Below are 9,388 nucleotides of genomic sequence, written 5' to 3'. Positions count from 1 at the left end.
AAAACACTCACACGCAAGTGGCAAGATTCCAACCAGAGAAGTCAAAAAAGTGACTGCTCCGAAAATGAAAATACACAAAATATCTGTCCAAATGGAGCACGCGCAATCTAGCGAAGTGTCGCGATCATGCAGTCGCATGGCTTCTCATTTCTTATCTACTGTCCGGGCTGTCCTTGTTACCAACTCAGCTAAACAAGGCCAGCGCAGCGCACATCACGGGCGTGTCTGCGTGCAGATATTTCGACCGACAAAGTGGCCACACACATGGCGTTATTCAAACTTTTTATCTCCATTTTTGGTCAAGTCTTGCGGTGCTTCACTCGGTAGGGTTTGGCTATAAAAAAACTGCAATTGCACAAACTTGGGCAACAGAGAATTTGTGTTCTTACAATGACATTATTAGAAGGCAGAGGCAGACGATAAGGTTTTTTTCATCTCCCTCGGTTTCTGTTTCAGTGAATAACAAGTTTGCGCCCTCTGTTTCTGTTTCAGTGAGTAATAACTCTGCCCCCGTTCAATATGGAGTCCGGGCCTTCGATTGCACAGCAGTCAAAACGGAAGATCTGCCGCAGAAATGGTGCTCCGAGAGGATGCTTGGTCGTTTACGTTGGAGAGGAGGAGGAGCGCTTCATAATAGCAATCAAGGATTTGCATCATCCGTGCTTCAGTCAGCTACTGGAGGCTGCAGAGGAGGAATACGGATTTGAGCAGAAGGGTGCCCTACGAATTCCATGCAATGTACATCATTTCAGACAACTGAAACACATGATTTCATAACAGTGTCAATGTACTGGCCAAACAGCTTAAGTTCTCTAGTTTATTGTACCTGTTTGAGTGCAGTATATTATAAACAGTTGTGTTGTGATTTTGGCTTCTTAATGTTTGATAGATTCCTGTAAGCCTATATCAACTCTCGAGCTAGTCAGTGACTTACCAAAATCAGTGATTACAAAATGGGAAAGCTGTTAATTTAATTGTATCAATGTTTAATTGATATTTATAGTTAAATAATGTTCATCATAAGATGTTATACTCGCATTGGTTCAATGGGTCAATATGCCAATCAGAGGTATTTGGCGAGAGCCAAACTAACCTTTTAAGGACCACCCTTAGACCACCGTTTAAGGATCACAGGTAAATAATTTAAGATGGAACGGTTTTTCAATTATTTAAGATGGCACTGTTTTTTTGAATAATACAAAATGGCACGGTCTTTTTCTAGTAACCGTAATTCAAGAATACTTGTCCCTGCCGTAGTTCGTAGTAGCCAATAATAACAATTGTCATACTATTATTACAGTCATACTTGTTGATAGTAGCCCATAATAATAATTGTCATACTATTATTATAGTCATACTTGTTCCTACGGTAGTTGATAGTAGCTAATAATAATAATGGTCATATTGATAGTAGCTAATAATAATAATGGTCATATTATTATTATTATGGTCATACTTGTCCTTACTGTAGTTGATAGTAGCAAATAGTAGCAAATAATAATAATGGTCATATTATTATTATTATGGTCATACTTGTCCTTACTGTAGTTGATAGTAGCAAATAATAATAATGGTCATATTATTATTATTGTCATACTTGTCTTTACAGTAGTTGATAGTAGCTAATAATAATTGTGTTATCCCATATTTACCGTAGTTGATATTAACTAATAATAATTGTCCCATACTTGTCTTTACCGTAGTTGATAGTAGCTAATAATAATTGTTCCATACTTATTTTTACTTATTTATTAATTCATACTTATCTTTATTTTTACATATTTATTAATTCATACTTATCTTTACCGTAGTTGATAATAGCTAATAATAATTGTTCCATACTTATTTTTACTTATTAATTAATAATGATGGTTCCATACTTATCTTCACTTATTTGCTCATAATAATTGTTTGAGATAATTAAATTATAATAAATTTCCTAACACTGTTATAATTAAATTATAATAAATATCTTATAACACTTTTATAATTAATTTATAATAAATTATTATCATACTTAACAATTAAATTATAATAAATATCTTATAACACTTTTATAATAATAAATATCTTATAACACTTTTATAATTAAATTATAATAATAATTATCACACTTTTGTCTTTACTGTAGTTGTAATAGCCCATAATAATTGTCTTATAACACTTTTATAATTAAATTATAATAATAATTATCACACTTGTGCCTTTACTGTAGTTGTAATAGCCCATAACAATTGTCTTAGTAATATTTTGACAATTAAATTATAATAAATTATTATTAGACTTTTTTTTCTATGTAAAATTAATTCTATTAAGTAGAAGAGAAGGTATTTACAGGGTGACCGAAGTCAGTACAATGCTCTGAAGAAGAGCCATCATTCCAAGAAAAACCAACAAAAGCCTCCCTCCAGAGGCGAAGAAACCCATAACCGAAAACAAAACCACCCATAGAGTCCCATACATCCTAATCAAAACCAGGAGACCCGTTCATCAGCAGCCGGAAGAGACCCAGAACCTGGATAACTAAGAAGCAGCCGAGGATATCCAAAACTGGAACAAAAAGAAGGAGGATTACCTCCAGCAGAAGCATGCTACTCATCAGGTTGTTCCTCCACAATTCGGAACCATCTGAATTGTTGTTCATCTTCAGCAGGAGCGTTGAACTGAGCAGAGGGACCAGGATCGGCAGGTTGCATCTCCGTGTCCTGAATAGTTCTTCCTGGTTCCGCTTGTGTAGGCTGTGGCACCATACCAATGCCAAGCTGGAATGCAGGGGGAGGACCATCAGCAGCTCCCGAACCTCCCATATGATCATCAGTGCCTCCCAATTGCGTGGTTTCATAAAACATCACCGTGATGTGAGCAGTGACTCGTGGCCGATGAAGCGAACTGTCGAAGGTAAAAATGGCAGACCCAGTTGTCGAGGGTGGCCCTGGAGGCAGATTGGTTGCTCGGCGCCTTCCTCGTCCGCTACGGGTGCTCGGATAGCGCCCAGTGAACAGCTCGCTGGTGGCCGGCGAGTCCGAATTGGATTCATTGGGGGCACGCCTGGGTTGGCCACGGCGGCAACCCATTCTCTGTCGAAGGCGGGCCATAATAGGAGAGGCCTCAGATGGATATCCACCAAACACTACACTGAATCCTCGAAAGCCCACCGCGGTAGGAGAAGACTGAACGATCGCGCACAGAACAGAGTCAATGTCCCGGAGGTTCGAGCTGAGGGAGGAATATAACATAACAGAGGGAATGTCGCCCACCTTATGACTGAAAATCTTGGAGCCAGCGGGAGCGGAGAGGCTGTTTCCTGCGAAGTCCCCTCCCTCCTTTCCAAAAACTTTGCTCGAAACAGGACTAATGCACCCGAGACTCGAAGACAGAGGCCACTGCCCAGAGCTCGAACTCCGGCCAGTGTCCCAGAGAGAAATAGCATAAACCATACACAACAACTCCGCTTCAGGCGCAGAATTGACAGAGAGGACCCAGCCTAACACCTCACCTATCTGCATCGCGCTTGCATTACCTTGCTCTTCCTTATAGTTGTCTTCCCTTCCTCGATTAACCCACACCATAACTGCCTCATTGATGAAGACCGCCATCACTTGCAGATCACAGCATGCGAGAGCCGACGCATTAACAACTGAACCTGTGGCACTTAACGGGAGTATGTGATGGCCTACATGCCAGGCTGCCCTCCCCCGCTTTACATTCCTCTTCACGTACAAGGTGGGCAGGTGTCGAGCCGCCTCCCACCACCCCTGTCCCATCACATTGATCACCTCCCTATTCACCTGCATCCAAGGATTATCCGACTTTAGTTGTCAATAATAATTGACTTAATAATATTTTGACAATTAAATTATAATAAATATTCCATTGATATTTTGACATAAATTTTGTACATTTTCATCTTGAAATTGTAATGCTTTTTTAATTATAATAAATATCTCAGTAATACTTTGAGAATTAAATTATAATAATTTTTCTAATTTTCATCTCGAAATTGTAAAGCTTTTTCCGCTCGAAATTTGTGGTGTCCAGTGATATGTCAGACTGAAGAATTTAAACGAAGAAGGTGCCGTGCAGACAGAAAATACAGTTGATCATACGATGAGCGGGAGAGTGGTATGCCGGAACATTCATGGGCAGTATTAAATTAATCTATTTGACATGCTTCTCCACTCTGTTGGTCGACAATTCTCTGCCCCCTACCACGCTTATAGAGAAATAATCATCCAACTAACATATTCCACTGCTATTTTGTCCAAGTATCTTACATATTCCACCGCGATTTATTCGGTTGGTTAAAAGAAAGCAAATAATAATGTGTAGGCTTACATTAATTTTAAGCCTTTTTTCCCTTGGAATTAAAGAAGATTTAAATATTTGAAATATAAAATTTCAATATTAATATATTACAAAATTATTTTAAATAATTGCAAAATTTCTATATATTGTTAAAATAACTAACTAAAAATGAATAGCTAAACAATGTCATAATAATTCACTTGTATAAACTATTTCTTTTTAATAATATAATTTTTATTTAAGAAAAATTACATATAGAAAATTTCTATAGATTTCTAAAATAACTAATCGAAAATGAATAGGTAAAATAACTAAGTAAAAATGAATCTAGCTAAACAAGATTATAATAATTCACTTTTATAAACTACTTCTTTCTAATAATATAATAATATGATTTTTATTTTAAAAAATAATATAAATATAAAATATCATAATTTTTTATTTTAAAAAATTATATAAATGTAAAATATCATACTTTTGTAATATAATTTGTTTAAGAATATTGTCCCATCTCCTTTACCCAAAACTTATCCCATTAAAAAGAAAATACTTTCATGGTGAGAGAAAGTATGGCTAATGTTGTACTTTTTTATGGAAATTTTTATTAATAGTGTGCACACTAGCAAGGATACAACACACCAAGGGTACATAAGGGTACATATACTTCCTAGTAGAGAGAAAGTACCGCTAGTGTTGTACATTACACACCGGAGTACATAAGGGTACATATAATAGGTACATATACTTATTAGTAGATATATATATATTTTTTTAGACTTTAAGTTTTATATATATAATTGAGGGCTTCCATTGACTATGCACATTATAACTTTTGTTTATGTGAATATGGTTGTGGTTGCATATTTGTAAAAGACTTTAAGCTTTATATATATAAATGAAGAGTTCCATTGACTATAAACATTATAACTTCTATTTATGTGAATATGGTTGTGTGAATATGGTTGTGGTTGAATATTTGCTAAGCGTTGCGTTGGAGTGAGTACTCATATTAATATTATTTAGTGATATCTTGAGCATATTGGTTTGTTACAGACATTACACAATTTAGGGCTATCGGAGTTGCTCTTTTATTGGGTTGATATATATGTATGTATGTATGCAATGAGTTGTATTAGCCTGTTTGGGAACTTTCCAGACTTCTAGTTGTAAGACATGATGAACGTTAATTTTGCACTATCTTAGGATTCGGTGTTGGCCTTGATCCGACGATGTAGGTTCTAGGTTTTGATTTCGATGGTGGATGTGGAATAAGGAGTTACGAAAATAACTAACCTCCGTCCCCTCTTGCGTCGCCTCACCTCATTCGAACTCTCTCTTACTGGAGAAATGATCTGTGACAAAGACACTCGCCATGAGGTTTAGGAGAACACCACATATTTTCTGGAGCACAGTTTACGTTTTCAATGTTGGGTTATTACAATGTTTCCTTCAAGCCTTTTATCATCTAATTATCTTGTCATTTGTAGATTAAAATCTATGAAGTGCGAGCACAATATGGAGTTTTGTTTGCTTCAGAGAACATCCTTGTGAGTTATGGTGAGGAGGACAGACAAACTGTAATGTTTCACTGCCAGTTCTATATCTCGCAGTGTAAACGAGTTGCTCTTTGGTATGATAATTTTGTTTTTGAGTTTCATTTTCCCTTTGATGACTATGGTTTATTTTATTGTTCGGCAGGGTTTACAAAGAATTAGGGCCGCTTTCCTATGCCGACACACATGTATTTCTTCTAGCAGCCCTACCCTTTTCAATTTTTTTTTCTTTTCATTTGAATTAATTGTTACCCTCCGACTAACTTAGCTTCTCAATCGACATTCAAAGGTTCACATTTCAACTGGTTCGTTTACAACGCGTGTGCCCCCTTTCAATTTGTTGGGTACCAGGTTCATCTTTTAGCTTCTTCTCTGTTGCATGCTACAGGTGTCTATATGGGAAGTCAGACCTTATTACAAGTACTCGGCATAGTTTTCCTTGTTGTTTAGGGTCATTTCTTTATGTTTTAGTTATAGTAAGGTTTAATGTTAATGGCCCACTGGCCTCCGAACGTTGGGTAGTTGAGAACTAATTAAGAACCTGTTCAGTTTTAGTTAAACATCACTCCAGTTCATTATTGTGTAATGTGCGAGATTAATTAACCCTCGGTTCTATTTTGTTCCGGTCTCCGACCTTGGTATAAATTACACTCAAATGTAAGACTTGCCTTTGCAGTCTTTTGGAATTGCATACAGATGTTGTAACCTCTGTCGACTGTTCTTCTGTTAACTCTAAGGACATAGGGTTGTAAATTATTTTTAATTATAAAGAGTTATTGTTTTTCTCTATTTTGACTCGGATTCGATACGGGTAAAGCCTTTAGTTTCTTTGTTAATGTTTGCCGGAATGAGACCATATGCGACCGTGTGATTATGAACTTACTCATACTTGTATTTATGCATACAATGCATAGAGACCATTCAAACATTGTGTTTCTAACTAATTTTGAAAGTTTATTTTGTATGGAACTATTCAAATGTATATACCTACACACCCTTCTTTTTGTTGTTAGTCCAATTACTATGTTCATCGTATTCGAGTTTTCTTGTCATTATGAAAACAATGTTTTGTTTATGAGGCTCATGGAACCCCTTTCTCAAGAGAAATAATTTTCAGTTGCATTATTTTTAAGGTAATAATAACTTCCCTCTTAAGTCTGGGGTTTTGATGGGACCTGATTTCCATGACATGTCTTCCTTTTCCAAATTGACTAATAAGGTATGGATTGTTCTAGGCTTTGATCTGGAACTAATCTATAGCAACAATCTTATACTTTGTAAAAAACAATAAAACATCATTTCTCAATAAATTAAACAATCTTACACTCTACACAAAACTATATAACATAGTTTCTCAATAGATTACATACTGCATAATGATTCAACACAAACAAAAAGAAAAATATTTACTCAAAATAATTGTCCCACTTATTTATTTCTCCAGTAATCGAATTTGCCACAAAATTACGGGGCACAAAATGCTTCTCCCAACCAATGAGAATTAGTACACTCTATTGAGACTCCCCTCAAGACAAAGTTCATATCCTAAACAATTTCAAAACAAAGTCCTTAATAGGTCCAATCTAAAACTTCTCTAATCCCAACCAAATTCAGTCTAGGATTCTAAAGTGAGCAGATAGGCTTTAGCTCGAATTCCAATGTCCAACCATCTCAAGAATTCCTCATTTGGATCCCTCTTCAATGTCTTCAAGTTTACATTCATTCTCTCCTTCAAGGTCGCCTCAAGCTTCTCTCCCCTTTTGACCTCCTTTTCCCAAATTGAGATAGTTTATATCTAGGGAGAAGAGTTTATGCAGGAAACTACGTACGTCTATTACTATCTTTCAATATTATGGAATGTGAAGCTCTCTGGCAATATTAGTTTTCGTGTAATTTTATGGCTTACTATTTAATAACTTTATTAATAAAAGTTAAATCATTCATGTTCACAAATAAGTCACATGGTTAACGTGGTTCATAGTTTGCAAGGTAATAACAAAGTATCTCAAGTATTTACACATTTACAGAGGGGTATTACATCTCCACGCATTGAGCAAAACGCCATCCTCGGTGTTTCCTAGTCTTTGGAAAAGGCTAGGATATGCTTCACACATAAAATGCTCATCTTCCTAGGTAATCTCTTTCAGGCTAAAGTGCTTCCATTGCTCTAGGTGATAGCACACATTCATAGAATTATTTATCTCCGATTGAGAATGCGTAGCAGTTCGACTATGAATTCTTCGTCCAGATTGACCTACAATCACACATAAATTTTACAGTTAAGATCCATTATTTATTGAATAAAACTTCATATGATATTTATTTCACTTTATTATATTACTTGCACATCCTACCAATGTATAATATGTCTAGTGTCATGTATGTACTTCTTCAACAAAGAGACATGAAGTACGCTATGCACACGTATATGATGAGTTAAAGCCAATTGGTAAGCTACTAGGCCAATTTCAGTGAGTATTTGGAAAGGGCCACAAAATCAAGGATCCAGTTTGGCACAACCTCCCTAGCTCAATGTGCTCCTTTTGGGTTTAACCCTTTCAAAAAAATGTTATCCCACCTTAAATTACCTGTAGGTTCTTCACTTGTATTCATAACTTTTATGCCGTTCTTGAGTAGCTTTCAAATTCATTTGTTCCTTCTTTACAATATCCTACATTTCTTTTAACATGTTAGGTCCCAATATTAGTTTATCTTTAGGTTGTTCTAGTTGATAGGAATCCTACATCTCTGTCCATATAACACTTCAAATGTCCTCCTCATTAAGTAAACATGGTAACTATTATTATATGTAAACTCTACTAGGTGGAGGAAATCTTCCCACTTGGTAGGTTATTGCATAATGTACATTCTTAACATGTCTTCTACAACTTTGTTTACTCATTTAATTTGACTATTCTTTTTTGGATGGTAGGTCGTACCAAACTGTACTTGAGTGCCCACATGAGTAAAGAGTTCCTTCCAAAAAGTAGAGGTGAAATTTACATCCCTATTATAAATTACCATCTTAGGTATTCCATGTAAATGAAAAATTTCCCTCATAAAAATATCAACAATATGTACAACTTTATAAATTGACTGTACAAGAGTAAAATGTATTGATTTACTTAGTTTGTCCACAACAACCATTATGGAGACATTTTGTCTTTTGAATTTAGGTAATCCTGTGATAAATCCAACGTAATAATTTCCCATTTCCATTCAGGAATGGGTAGTGGGTGAAGTAAACCTGATGGATGTCGATGTTCAACTTTTACCCGTTGACACTCTAGACATCTTGCCAAGTATTTTACCACTTCCCTCTTCATACCAGGCAAAAAATAATATTTTCTTATAGATGCAATTATTTTTTCGTAATCGTAATGAGTAACATATGGACTTTTATGATATTCATCCAGAATGAGTTGCTTAACAACTTGTTGGTTAGAGACATAAGTTCAATTTCTGTAAATAAATAAATTCTCATTATTAATATCATATCCTATCATTTTTTTCTGGATTTTTTTCTTATT

General features: G+C 35.5%; 1 pseudogene; it reads left to right on the top strand.

Annotated features, from left to right (window-relative positions):
* Positions 1-335: 335 nt before the first annotated feature.
* On the top strand, positions 336-944 carry LOC149263876 (auxin-responsive protein SAUR32 pseudogene; annotated as a pseudogene).
* Positions 945-9,388: the final 8,444 nt, after the last annotated feature.

Source organism: Pinus tabuliformis, chromosome 6 (assembly GCF_031772625.1).
Source record: "Pinus tabuliformis cultivar Carrire ecotype Pingquan chromosome 6, CPIR1, whole genome shotgun sequence".
In the NCBI taxonomy this organism is placed as follows: domain Eukaryota; kingdom Viridiplantae; phylum Streptophyta; class Pinopsida; order Pinales; family Pinaceae; genus Pinus; species Pinus tabuliformis.
This window is presented reverse-complemented; position numbering and strand designations above follow the sequence as displayed.